This window comes from Ptiloglossa arizonensis, chromosome 7, assembly GCF_051014685.1.
Source record: "Ptiloglossa arizonensis isolate GNS036 chromosome 7, iyPtiAriz1_principal, whole genome shotgun sequence".
Taxonomy (NCBI): domain Eukaryota; kingdom Metazoa; phylum Arthropoda; class Insecta; order Hymenoptera; family Colletidae; genus Ptiloglossa; species Ptiloglossa arizonensis.
The window spans coordinates 8,496,474-8,511,727 of NC_135054.1; the positions used below are offsets into that span (position 1 = coordinate 8,496,474).

At 37.4% G+C, this 15,254-nt stretch overlaps 1 protein-coding gene across 1 annotated transcript in view; it reads right to left on the reverse strand.

The window, feature by feature from the left end:
• The window catches only part of LOC143149631 (uncharacterized), a 143,228-nt gene that overhangs the window by 12,367 nt on the left and 115,607 nt on the right, over positions 1 to 15,254 (reverse strand). The gene's annotated exons all lie outside the window — the stretch shown is intronic.

Consider the following 15,254-nt stretch of genomic DNA (forward strand, 5'->3'; position numbering starts at 1 on the left):
GCTCGAATAGCGGTTACGTGTGCGTGAAGTTGCACATGTGTGCACACACGTGTGAGGATGAAGAGCTCCCGAGAGCGACCGGTACGCAGCGAGGATCAGTTTTTGTGAGTCGGTGGATTCGGAGCAAGAATTAATAGAGCATAACAAGTGGAGTTATAGAATTTTTTAACGTTTACTCGTATAAACCTCGTTATTATCGTTTTACGTTTAACCGTTAAAAAGTAAAATCCAGCTAACGGTTTTACCACCGAGATCCAAGATGAGCTCGCACCGGGGTCACCGAAAATACCTTCGGCGGCATACGTCGTGAGAAACTGATTTCAAATTGAATCGAAATCGATGTTCATTCAGAGCGTAATACGGTTGTCGGCACATTATTTTGCCAGCGCGAATCTCACGGAGGACTGTCAAGTCGGCAACGCGATCACCCTCCCAGTCGTCGTCCAAAATTTCAGCATCGAGGGTGCGTCATGCCACACCATCCATTTCACGAACGTCGAGAAATGACATATTCTCAGGTTCCCATTGGGACCGAGGTCACACGAGGCGACACACGCGACACATGTCACGTGCACGTACGCGCGTCAACCGAGGCGTCAACTGCCGGATAAAACCATTTGTCAAATCTCCTTCCAGGGAGTGCTCGTAGATATTCGACGAGAATCCCACGAATTCCTTCGTAAATCTTCGATATTATTCGATGGGAAAGAAAATATCATCCACAAGGGAGCGTTGCCTTCCGGAGGCATGCAAACCGCTGATAAGATTGTCCCGCGTCATTAAACAGACCTCCCTAGACGGATGGTTTACATCGAGTAGCGCACAAAATGACATTAGAGTGTTAACGATAAGCGAGTATGAATTGTCCTATCGTTGTGTGAAAATAATCGGTGTCGTACGTGTTTGTCTTAAAAGGGATCTTTTTCGTTCGATTTAACGGTGGAAAATGGCGACCGGGTGCCTCGAAACTGTTCCGGTCGAGAATCTCGCGAATTCTTGAGAGTTTTGAGAGGCTTGGAATTTGTCGAAGAGCTTGGTAAAATGGTAAACAAAAGTAAGAAAAATTCTCGAGGAAGAATAGATTTTATCGACGAGATGACAAGAGTGTCCAATCGAATAAGATAAATAGGAACAAATTCTTCGATATCAAGACGATACCGATAATTAGCGTCAAGATTGATAAAATTTTAATAGTTTTCAAGAGTTTCCAAATATTTTATCGCGGTTTTCGACCATCAATTTTAAATCTTCGACGGTAGAAATTAATTTCTATGAACTTAAAATTATAAATACAATCTTAATAATACAATTGGTGTAATATTATTGATCCGAACAGCTTATAGTTTATTTCCAAAATAAGTCGATAGAATGTCGTTTTATTTTATTAATTAAAACTGATATATTTGTGACGCCAATTACCCCATAATAGTTTTCGTATATGTGGTCTCTCGATCAACCGATCCTCTAATTATCCAATCAGCCAATTGTAAAACAAAAAGCTCATTTGCTGCAATAATAATACAACTTGTGAATGTGAATTTCAACTGTTCATCAACGTGCTTCGTGATCGTAAATTGGGAGTTGCAGCTTTTCAAATTACGTTATTATTAATACAATAAATTTCGACTCAAAATTCAACTGGACAAATATTCTTCAGATTTGTTATTTAAATGTACATTAAATAAGGCGTACATTATACCCAAAAAATTGTACGTATTATACCTATCTATATATTTATATATACCTGTCAGTTGTTCTAAGAAAAAAGATTCCCCAATTTTCCAACCAACATTTTGCCTCTATTAAATCGGATAATCAAGGAACTACTATGGTTATATTACATATCATTAACCGTATCACTGTTCTTGAAAATGTTAAACGAATAAATATATTTATACGTGTCGCTATTATTAATTTATTCGTGTCACTCAAGACCTTTTACATTGGTCGTCTTTCAGGCATTCAAAAGCGCAGTCAAAGTATTTCAAAAGTTTCTCCGTATGTCTAGAATTACCAACCACAACTGCATAAACCTGGTAGATGTTATATTTGTATAAAAAACGATAACAAATATACTTCTGCGTGTAAAGAATGTCAACGACACCCACAATACAGTCACAAATATTTTTTTAAATGACTATTGTATTAATCATTGTATTAGCGAAAATACAATTTCGTGTAGAAATTGCGCAGAAAATTAATAAATATTATTTATTCCCTAAATACGCTAGTTATTCTTATCTCTATAATAAACCTACTTTTTTATAATAATTAATCAATTTTCTATAATGAACCTATATTTTACCCCTATAATAAACCTGTTCCTAAAATTCAAGGAAAAATTACATTCTGAAATCCATTTATACGTAATTTTGACATAGGTTGGATTCAGAATGTATTCTTCTTCGTGGTTTTATTGTTAGATCGAATAATCGAGAAAACCACTGTATTTTTGTAAGTAACTTTCTTGTTCCGTTACATATTATAAACGAATCGATCTGTTAGTGTCTCTCGATTTCCCGGGACAGTTTTTACAATTTTACTCGAACTGTATCGTACGTATTCAAATGGTGAAAACTGTTCCCGTGAAGTTGAAATGAATAAAAAATTGATACGTAACGCTCGTTTGTTACTCGATGGATAAAACTTGTCTCGAAGTAGCTGCAATTGGTGCAACAGCAATTACACGGGAACGTCCGACGACACCGAGAAGAATTTTCTCGAACCGTGGAAACACGAGTCGTTGCAACCGCGGTCAAAAAACCGATGTGAGCAACGAAAATCGTTTGTCTCCGCTCAAAGGTAAGGAAGCGAATTAAAGGTACGTCGAAAGAAAACGATGTCGTCTTCGTTCGTTCGCGACGAACGAACATACCCCCGTCTGCTCGAGATAAGAATCGCCAGAAAATTTGCCACAGTGATGTTGGCTCCCCCAACCAGCCGCCAAGTCGTTCCTTCGACAATGAAAAGAACCATGACTCGGGAATGGACGAGCTGAAAAAGATGCAAATTATCCGGGTAACTGCGTCGACGAAAATAACGTCCAAACGACCTCTGCTCGGTTTCACTTCGCGTTTTGGTCCCACGAGATTATCGTTACACGGGGAGACACACGCTGCTTCCTGGCCGACCATTACACCGTGAACTTCAGCGATTATTTTTTACGGTTCGTCGTTAGCCGTTTCGATGTTCATTTGAGAAAGAATGACGCGCGTCGTGATTTTAGAAAATTAACATTCAACGTTGCGTAACTTTCTTCCCTCGAAAGTGTACGACGAAACGAGCTATATCTACCGAGAAGAATTGGAGAAATAATTTCTTTTTAACGAATTGCGATTGTAACGAATTTGGGGATCTTGCTCGACGTGTTCTACGAGCTAATTGTATTTATATCGACTGGTCGAGAAATCGTTGAAATGTAAAAAGTGAAGAAACTTAATGTAGTTGATTTGAGTGAAATTCAAAAAATGATTGAAAATATTTTTATGTACTTAACGATGATTTTTTACTATCCGTCAGCCGATGTTTTAATAATGAATTTGACTGATTTTTATTGAATAAATTTCCAGCGGCAAATTAATAGAAAAGTTTGCAACTGAGACTAGCTTTTCTAAATAAATTTTTTTCATCTTGGTATTATAGTCTTTTTTCGTATATATGTATTATGCTTACGTATAAAACCATCGAAGCACACATATCTTTTTTGTCAATAATAAGTGGAACTAAAATTAAAGGCAAATATAACTTATAATAATGTTAGAATAATATTAATAAAAACTATCAGTTACTCAAATATTAAGTAATCGAAACGAATTCACTAACGCTTACACTGTGAAATTAAAATTAGGAGTAAAAATAATTTGACCAATGAAGACCTACAAATTATAATCGAAAGTTACAATAAAATATACGTAATCTGAACTAATTATCCAATGTGATTCAATTATAATACAAACGACTCTTCTGATATTAATTTCACAGTATAAAACTAATTATACCGATAAAAACCTACAGTTAGGATCGAAAATTATAATAAAATAATTGTAAATCGAATTAATTATCCCAAGGTCGTGTATTTTGTAAAAATTGTTTATTCCATTGATATCCGAGATGAGTTTTACAATGGAACTGATACGCGAAAATAAAATATCAAAAATATAAACAGTGCCTAGCGTAACACTTTTAGAGAGATTTAAAAATTAAAAAGGAGACTTTGATTTTGCAATACGGCACATTTCTACCTATACAAATATACGACGACTATTACCTACAGTCGTCGAGGAAGAGGTATATGCGCGACAATGTTATTAAATTTGTTTATTTTTTCCATGATCGCGAAAACAGGTCGCAGAATGAAAGGTTAAAAATTGCAAGCTCAATGAAACGGGGAAAGAGTACCTTTTGACGATCGGTTACGGATTCGTGAACATCGAAATCGCATAAGAGTTCTGATGACAGTAATCGACAATCTCGCTCATCTTGCAGTGCTCGGCAAACGATCGCTTCGAGGCACTCACGCTCGATTGCAAATTAGTTAACTCGCTTGCGCGCGAAATAGGCGCGAAATGCATCAAAACACATGTAACTCAAGTATTATCCAATAACGGAAGCCGATGTTACCTATAAAACGTGTCCCGGCAAATCTCTCGTGAATTGCCACTGAACAATCGAACACGAATTTCCGTGCGATCCTTCGACCGTCGCTTAAGCGTTTAATGGAATTACGTGGCAAATCCTTTGCACTAAAAAAGAGTGGTAATCGGTGGTATTACACCTACGATTTGCGAATTTAGAATTGTGGCCAGTTTAAACCAATCCCGAGCCTCTTAACCGGTGATACAGAGCGATTGTAATCGATCGTGAAATAATTGTCGCGGATCGAGTATCGTTGTCTCGGAAATAAAAATCCGATACTTTCTTCATAATAATCAAACATACAGTTTAGACGTATTACACGCGTATACGTAAACGTCGAGGATTTAAATAAATCCTAATATACTCTTCGTGAAGATAAACGATGCGAATTAAACATTATTAATTCGCGATGTACGGATTATCTGTGGTGAAGTACAGTCTAGGATTAATAATGTTTAATTTATTTACCGAAGACACAATATTGTCGAAAACGTTCTTAATATAAATCAATGCTCAATTACTTTGTACAACCAATAGTGTTTTGCATTAATCTCATCGGAACATTCTATAGCCAAATAATCGTGTTTGTTTAATAATTTTAAAAGACGAAGTACGAACGTTAATCTTTCGAAGTTTAAATTTAAAGTTACAATATTTTGACTTCTATTCAGATATTCTAATACATTTTTATGGTGCATGAAAAATTGCATTCAAAAAATGCATTCAAAAAATGCAATTGCACTTTGCAACTTTTGGTTAATTATCTAATCGATCAACAAAGTAATCTTGACGACTAATCGTTGTTAATAGACCAATCGTACGTAAGTTAAATCGGTAATCGTAAAACGAGAGATCATTACATCGTACATTCAATTAAACGATAACTAAACATTTTCTAAACAAGTGTCGAGTGTATCTATCAACATCTCGTTCACTTACCGAATTAACTGTAATCGGAATAATAACGAACAATAATCGTTTACGATTGTTACAATCACCTTCGACTGTCGTCATCTTCGCGTAATCGTAATCCTCGATAATTAAACTCGTAATAATTTCTTCAACTTCGTCTTTTACAAACCCTCGACTGTTACTTTTCCACCGCTTGTCGAGCAGTTACGTGGAAACAAATAAATCTCCTCGGTACTTGGATTGAATCAACACTCGATTAAGAAATTACCGTTCCACGAACTAATGCTCGATAAACAACAGACAATTCCAACCCCTGGGAATTAAGGAGTTAAGGAACAATGCGGAGAAACCTATTCCCGAAACCCGCGAATCCCGATGGAGTAAGAAAAGCGGAAGAGAATCGAATACCCTTATTTTCCTTGGATCTTGGCTTTCGACTCAGAGACAGGAATACCAAACTCGACACTCGGAACACATCGGTCCCTGCGTCACGCAGAAACGAAGGAGATCTTACTCGTTGACGTGACGAAAGTAAATGGCTCTAGCTACGCCGTCAACAGACCTGGGGCTGAAATAAGGAAAACCGAGACGGAGGAGACACCGGGGCAACCTTCCTCCCGTAACTTTTGGATAAAGAGAACCCCGAGAAGTTTTGACGTAACGTTATTGAGAATTCTGGCTAGATCGAACTGTCGAATGTAAATATTAGATCGTCGAATAAGTTCCTCCCGATTTCGGGGCCACGAAGTTCGATTTCTTCCGCCGCGGTACAATATTGCATCGTTCGTTTCGTCCAGAGTACTTTTCGTTCGAAAGGTTAAGTTTCTGGTGAGGTTCGAACGAAGTTCGAGTCGTTGAATCAAACCCGTTCGGAAATATTGCCAATACCGTGAAATGTTGTCGGAGAAGGTTGAAGCGGTTTATCGTTTTCGTGCGGGAAGGTGTCGAGATGATGTCAAGGTTAAATTTTTTTTCAGGTGGATTTATGTACTATACGTATTCTTTAGTAAGTGTATGCGTTCGGACGACTTTAATTAAAATCGTTTAAAGACAGTGAAGTCTATATATTAGTTGATTTTCATCTTTGGAGCATCGTGCAACAATGGAGATGAAGGAATCGAACGAAAACTAGTAATAACACGAATATATTATATACATATAGTATACGTACTTTTTAATATCCGTATGCGATCGGACGACTTTAATTAAAATCGTTTAAAGACAGTGAAGTTTATATATTAATTGATTTTCATCTTTGGAGCATCGTGCAACAATGGAGATGAAGGAATCGAACGAAAACTAGTAATAACACGAATACAGCCTTATTGTTACTCATTTCTTATCCTCCATCTTTTTTGTTGCACGATGTCTCGACGAAAGAAATTTATTATTATCCACAACTTCAAATGACCTTGCGTAATTATGGTCTTTGAATCTACAATCGACTGGTAAACGAACAGTAGGAAGAAGTGAAATCATCCAAAGTTTATGTATTATTTAAAAAAAAGTGCAGCTTGAAAGAGACAATTGCTTTTTTATCCGTAACATTGACCTTTAGCGTCTAAGGTCATTGTGTCCTTGATAAAAATCTATGACCTTGAAATCTCCCTGCCATTCTCGCGTACAACAAATCAAGATGAACCGAAACCTCCCTGAAACGCATTCAAAGTCTAAGGTCACTCTATTCTCGATAAAACGCAATGACCTTGAAATCTCCTTGCCACCTTCGCGTACAACAAATCAAGTTGAACCAATATTTTCTCAAAACAAACTCAACCCTTAAAGTCGGTGTATTCTCGAACAAAATCGACGACTTAGAAATCTCCTCGACAGTACAACAAATCAATTCAAACCAAAACCACCCTGAAACACCTTCAACTAGTTCCGATTCAACGTTTCTCGATATCACCGATACTTCCAAAAAAAAAACTCGCCCGCGTTGTTTTCTGCGCCCCATTCAGTCCCATTGACTCGACGATTACACGAACATTTAGGATGAGAACTACCCTCGCGTCGAAACATCGTTTCCCGGTAACAAAGTGGGAAAGAGGAGGTGGAGGGAGGAAAGAAACGTAATGGAAAATTCGTGAAAACGCCGTCGACTTCCGGCAACTGCGAAAAGTACATTCGCCGTGTATTCGGATCTCGTTACACCGGGATTACGCTCGTTCGTTGTAAAGGGACGTCTACCTCTTCTTTTTTTTTTTTTTTTATTTTCCCCATCGAGCTCGTTACCTACAGTGTGGGGACCCCGTGAACCGTGCAACAAAACCGGGGAAAGGAAACGACCTCGGACGTATCGGCCGCACAATCGATACGTGCCAATAGCCCCAACGACTACGACAACAACAACAACAACAACGACGACGACAACTACTACGACGACGACGACGACGACGACGACCTCTCGTAATTTGCCGTCTCTTATTTCCGGCCTCATTAACCGTCTCGATGGCTACGGGCATATTGTCGGGCGAGAGATTTTCTGAAAATTGGACCGATGTTTTCTCGCGCTATTCCGTACTGGATACGTTTCAATGGAACTGGAGTAGTATAACACGATGAATAGGCCGACAGTCTGCATGCGTTAGGTATACACCGCACAATGGCGTTCCTCGTGATTCACCGGGTTCACGGCACTTACGAGGCCAATGTTTGCCAAACGAAATTAGTTTTGGTAGAGTTGGTTCATTTCTACGGATTGAAATTAGTCCCCGGAAAAAAAGTAATTTTAGCTTGTCCAGGGAATCAACCGGTGAGTGGAAAAATCGATTATGTTTGACGCACGATTACCGCGAGAGTGTCGCTGTGTACAGGAGTTGGACGGTGTTTGTTTCCGCGTTCGTCGAATGGTTCGTCAGCTATTCGTGGGTTATTAGAGAGAAGCTAGATCCTAAGAAGGCAAGTCCATAAACGTAAAAACACCTATCTGTATCTTTGACGAAAGAGTAAACATTTTATTAGTCCGGAGGAGTCAATAATATGTAATTTCATTGTTTCCTTGAAAGTAAATATTTGTCTCTGTATCTTTGACAAAAGAGCAAAAGTTTGATTACAACTTCAGAAACGAGGTTCAAATTAAAGAAATCCATCCACAGCATCAGAAATGGGATTTTAATAAAAGATTCTTCGTACAGTGGCTAACATTCTATTTAATAACGGATTGCAAAATATTGCGCGAGTCGCTAATTTCCATTTAATATAACTTGTTATTTATCGGTCTTGGCAAACATTGTTTCGTACGAAATACGTTGTTTTCAATGTTGCTCGGCTTAAATTTTTCAAACGATACCGTACACTGCTTTTAGTATTATATTGCAATCGATAAATGAAACGAATTGAATGATCTGTAACAAAGAGATTTTGAATTGACTTCAATAAGCTGCAATAAACGATATTCCAACGAGCCATTACTATATTATTATATAACACTATTGTGTTATTATATTATTATATTAACATATTATTATATTAACATATTAATATATTATTATATTAACACTATTGTGTTCCAGATTGTAACGGTTTATAAGCAAACAAGTTAGTAAAAATAATACATTAAGAGGGAAGATAACTTCCATATGGCTTTGTTATGGGTTGAATGCAACCTTTCATTGGTTACAACAAAGTGCTAAAAAAATATGTACTGTCGTTAAAAAACTTAACATCACCATGATATGTCGAAAGATACAAAACACGAGTAAAATACAATGCTTCTGTTCGATGAGCACCATCGAGTACAATACACGAGGGTATACAAAATGAGAAGATAAAATAATGTCAAATATGTGGGTAGAATGGGACAAATTCATTACTTAACAATCACAGAAATATATTTGAACGCAGTACGAATATTAAAATAATTCACGCAGCCCCACACTACACTAAAGGTTCTCTCTTTCTATTCTCTGATTTCTCTCTTTAATTGTTAATTTTTATTTACTCTCTCGCTCTCTTACACTTGGCTGCTCGTTAAATTTATCCTCGCTCACATACGTAAAACCAACATTCACAAAATAATCAACCAATTGCCAATCGTGCCTTTTATTATTCGTAAAGATCCACGACCGAATACATATGCGCAATCACTAGTCCGTATTTTATTTCTTTCAGAATCACTTTGTCAGATATCATCGAATTCTTATTTTTCGATCACCTTAAACGCGTTGCTAAAAAAATGAAGTAAAAAATTCAAGAACACCTCGATGTCTCGAAAAATACACAACACGAATACCGTAAAATACCCCATCGAGTACAACGTATTCCAAATAGAACAATTTCTATCAGTTTTACCAAAACTCGACGGATAACAAATTATTTCGTACAAGAATTGTCGACGTGTGTCTAAAATGTGGATGACCCAAGAGTATTAAGCACGATAGTTCTTACCAATTCGAAGCCATCTTGTTCCAATACGCGCGTAACCTTCAATGGGGCCCTAAAGATTTTTATTAACCGGATTCGCGAGGATTCCCGCATTATGCAGTGCAACAAAAGCCGATAATAGTAATAACGACGATAATAAGTTCTCTCGATGGCTGTCCATAAATGTCCATTGAGTTAAACTTTCGAATAGAATCGAGGAGCAAGAGAATCCTCGAAGATCCGAGAAACGTCGCAGGAATCAGGCACTCGCGATCATTCAAGGAAATCGTATTCGAACATTCTAATAGTCGGCCGATTCCTCGGGATTGCTATTAATTTGTTCAACGAACCGAGTTGCATCCTTTACGAGCGTCTATCCTTCGTCGGTTGGCACTGACGCACAGAGCCAGAATTGGCTTCATTCCAAATTGAATCCATTTAAATGCTTGGCCTTCTTGCCCTCTGGCACCTTTTAATTCCCGATTTTATGAGATCCTTCGATCGTTAAAAGCCCTTGATGAAAAGCTATTAATGTATGGCGTGCGTACTCGCGAAAGATTCAGAGGAACAATCTCTCGATTCTGCTATTTTCTTCTCTTCGATGGATTCGCAATAAAAGAGTCGTACTGGTCGTTCGGTTTCATCGAGTAATACGGACAATTTGAATTAATTATGTATCAACGCTACCTTTCGATTATGGTTGCGTAGTATGTGTCTCTGATACGGACAAGTTGGGTTAATTATTTATCAACAGTACTTTCGACTATGTTAATAATCATCGTTCGAAGTAATTTTCAACGAGAATAGAGACAAATGAGAGAAACAGAGAGTTGCGAAATTGTAGAGTCGATTATTTTCTGTAACATTTAAATTAATTTTAAGAAATCGTTTAATCATCTTGCGTTGACGGATAAAGATGAACGAACGGAGAAAAAATATTGAAATTATGTACACGTAGTATAATTTACAATATAGTATTTCACTTGATCGGTTCTGTTAAAGAATGTTCTCCTAACTTTACGAGTACCTGGACCTGAAATTTCCGATGAAACAATATTAGTATTGAAGATTAGTTTCCCGAAGGTGATGTCTAAAGATTAAACTTCAAAACAGATTTCAACAGAATATTAATCTTACACGGTATTAATCTTGCTATCGAATACAGTGCACAGAAGATCGAGCTTTCTGGCGGACTGAAAATCTACGAGAGAGCCGTGAATTTTAATTTTATTTCTATATATTGTACGACAACCGAAATTAAATGTTCACCTCCAACATTCTCGAATTAAATTCGTTGAAAGAACATAAATAAACGTAACAGGGAATAATATACGCGAAATTGGTCCAGCGTTGTTATTTAACAGAAAATTCCAAAAAGTCCACGCGAAATTAAAAATCGACCATTCAAACTTATCTCGTTCCTTCTTGTTAGAGAAAGAAAATAAATTCGTGTGCAATAATTGTAATACCAATATTACAATGTATCGTATCATCGCGTTAAACAGCAAATACTAACGAGAAAGGAACTTGTATCGAATAAATGAATGCAAAAAAATAACCCCTCATGGATAAAGAATCGTGTTCCAACGTAGTGAACATTTAGAAGCATATTAACCTACTGAATTATATTCAATAATTTTGTAATTTATACAAATGCAAATAGTAACTGTGGTTGTAGATGATCGTTCAAGGTTGAAGCAACCTTAAACAGTAAATACCAACAAAAAAGGAATAATTGAATAAATAAATACAAAAAGAAACCCTCATGGATAGAGTCGTGTTCCAACGTAGTAAACTTTTCGAAGCATATTAACCTATTAAATTATATTCAATAATTTTGTAATTTATATAAATGCAAATAGTAACCGTGGTTGTAGATGATCGTTCAAGGTTGAAGCAAACTTAAACAGTAGATACCAACAAGAAAGGAACCATCGAATAAATAAATGCAAAAAGAAACCCTCATGGATAGAGTCGTGTTCCAACGTAGTAAACTTTTCGAAGCATATTAACCTATTAAATTATATTCAATAATTTTGTAATTTATATAAATGCAAATAGTAACCGTGGTTGTAGATGATCGTTCAAGGTTGCAGCAACCTTAAAAGTAAATACCAACAAGAAAGGAACCATCGAATAAATAAATGCAAAAAGAAACCCTCATGGATAGAGTCGTGTTCCAACGTAGTAAACTTTTCGAAGCATATTAACATACTGAATTATATTCAATAATTTTGTAATTTATATAAATGTAATATTAACCGTGATTGCTAATGGCCTTTCAAGGTTGAAGCAACCTTAAACAAAAAGCGAACGCTGCGCTCGGTGTAAAACAAGGAGAAATCGAACGAATCGAAACCCGTATAAAAATCTGAAAGCTTCCATCGATCGTTTCGTCCCGAAAGAACACATCCAGCGAAGAAAAGAACTGAAACCTGTTTCGAATGAAAATCCGAGCTCAAAGAAGCGCGAGCGTGCTCGTCTCTCTCTCTCTCTCTCGAATGTACACGTCTCTCTTATCACCATTTTCTCATGGAAGACTGGAGGAATGCGGAAATGGCAGCTCGAGAATATAGAACGAAAGGAAAAGACATCCTCGAGGTAGGAAGAAGAAGGTGAACCTTAAGGACGAGATACAGGAAGGGGAGGCGATTGTCAAGAAATAGGGCCGTTTTAGCGTCGTCCACCGAGCGTCCTCGTTCCATGCATAACAAAGGAACGCCGTATGGCCCAAGGATAATCTTTCCAGAAGGATTACGAGGACACTTCAACTTTCTGCCGTTGCAAACCAACGACCACCGAGAAATTCCCGTAACCTTACCCGGATGGAACAACAGCGGCGAGAGCTGCTGTGGGAATGCAACCCGATCCTTCGTCGAATTACGCGTTTTTAATTGAAACGCTGCCAACTGGATCTTCTACCTACAAATTTCCGACGAATTTTCGCGACACGATTGAAACACCGTACACGAGTCCGGATTTTATTTCAAAGGAATAGGCGCGTTGGAAGTTCCAAGCTGAACAAATTTTAGACGGTTCGTTTCGCGAAGACTTTTATTTTATGTACGATGGTTGCTGCTGCAGCTGTATCGGTGACGATGAGGTATTGGTTCGTTAAAAAATTTCGATCAGGTACTTTCTTTTGCTGTGGTAAAGAGACTATGAAAGCTATCTTTGCGAGAAAAGACTACAACTTCTCGTACAGTAATTGTTATCGAACAATTGTATACTTTATCTGACTCGCACTATATTAGAAAGATAGATATTTGTACGTTTCGTATTGACGCGTACTGCGGCAATCCACACTCTTTAACATTTGATTAGATGAATTTGATTCCATCTTGCAAAATTATAAGAAAAAAGGAACAATTCTTTCCTGGATATTTATGCGTTCGTGGATTGAGCAATATTCGAATTAAAATTGTTTATACGACAGTTATTGGAACAATTGAACTTGTAGAGCAACTGAATGTTCTCTTGAGATGTTATCGTATCCAAATCTTACAAAATTTTCTCAGAGAATTTCATAGAAACGCTTTTAATAGTCTAGTTAAGACTAAAATTGTATATGTAGTATTTAGAGCTTGTGTTAAATTGTTTGTTCCAACTTTATTTCTCGAGCTTAAACCGTAATACATGACTCCATACTGATACTAAGAACTACAAACGAGAAAAAAACGTAAAGTTTCCCCGTTTATTTTACATTCATGTACGTTAAAATAATTCTCCCTTTGTATAATATAATTCCCCTTGGAAAAAATATCCAATGTGCTGTATCATCAGCTTACCGAACAAAGCCTACAAGTGTTGTCAAAGTATTTAAAAAAGAATTACCCCCATCGAATCTCTGATCAAGACGTTAACTGTTTTCCAAACGATAATAGTAGATTGTTTAACAAGTTTTGTCGTTTTCTTAATTGTAAAGAAAATACTGTGACACTTCAACTTTGAACAACTGTAAATATATGAACGAGTCGACAGATCTACACGAAACTTCATTCGTGTTCATCAAACGGTAGTACCATCTTTAGAAAAATAAAACGACGAATCTAATAGTTCCATTTCTTATCGAACGACAAAACTTATCGAGCAACCTATTATATTACGTTCTCGTGTACCGTAATTTCTACTTTGTTTTACTTTCAAAAATTCTTTACTTGTTTCTCCAGATCGATAAAATACAACCTATCAAAATTCTTGGTTACCCCTTTTCTTCATTACGATGAACAAAATCGCAAAGAAAAAATAAAATAAAAATATAAAGAATCATAAATTCCATAAACAATCGTGTAAACGAATAACAAGTACCATAGCGGAAATAAGCAAACCGATACGACTTTTCGATCGATCCCATAGACCAGATCTTCGAAAACACCGTGAAATGAAACGATAAAAAGCGATTAATTCAGATACCATTGTAGAATCAAAATTCTTCGTTACACCTTTCCTTGATTACGGTGAACAAAATCGCAAAGAAAAAATAAAATAAAAATATAAAGAATCATAAATTCCATAAACGATCGTATAAACGAATAACAAGTATACGACTTTTCGATCGATCCCATAGCCCAGATCTTCGAAGATCACCGAACGATCGGGTGAAATGAAACGATAAACAGAGCGATTAATTCAGATACCATTGTCGAAGAGCGCGGCTCGTAAAATTTTAACGCGGCAACGACGACCGGAGATAAAACGAAAAATCCGATTTCCAGCGTTGATGGAGGATCGTTTTCCAGGCCGTAGCTACCCAGCAAGGGAAGTGTTTCCGCGCGTCGCGATCGGAAACACGTTCAGCGGATTTATTGCCGGAAAGTCACGTCAAACGGATTTTCTCGTCGTGGCCTTGACGCTGCTTCGTATCCCGCGGGACCTCGGAACGACGCCGATACGAACGATACCTAGAAGGGGAATGAACTTTGTATCGCGAACAGGGCGCATTGAAAGCGCGCTGAAAGCTTCTCATAGAGGGGAAGTCTATTCTGCGACCAAGTGTCGTCTCGAATCGACATTCCGTGCATCGTGGAATTGAAAAATCTCTCGCAGACCATGCGCATGCGAATACCATCCTACGGGAATTCCCGGACACCTGGATTCCGCTCGAATTCGAATGCCTAACTGCGCCGCCGATGCAATTCGGTGTCGAGCATAAATTACCTGCGCACGATGCTTCGAAATCATTCCAGAAACGAGTGACGCCAATTTCACAACCAACGACGCTAAACGTCGTAATCGACGAGGATATATTTCGATTCGGTACAAAAAATAGTGTCAGTATTATCGAACACCGAACTATTGAAATGAGTCTTCAAATATTGTAGAAATTATCCAATACTGGTGAT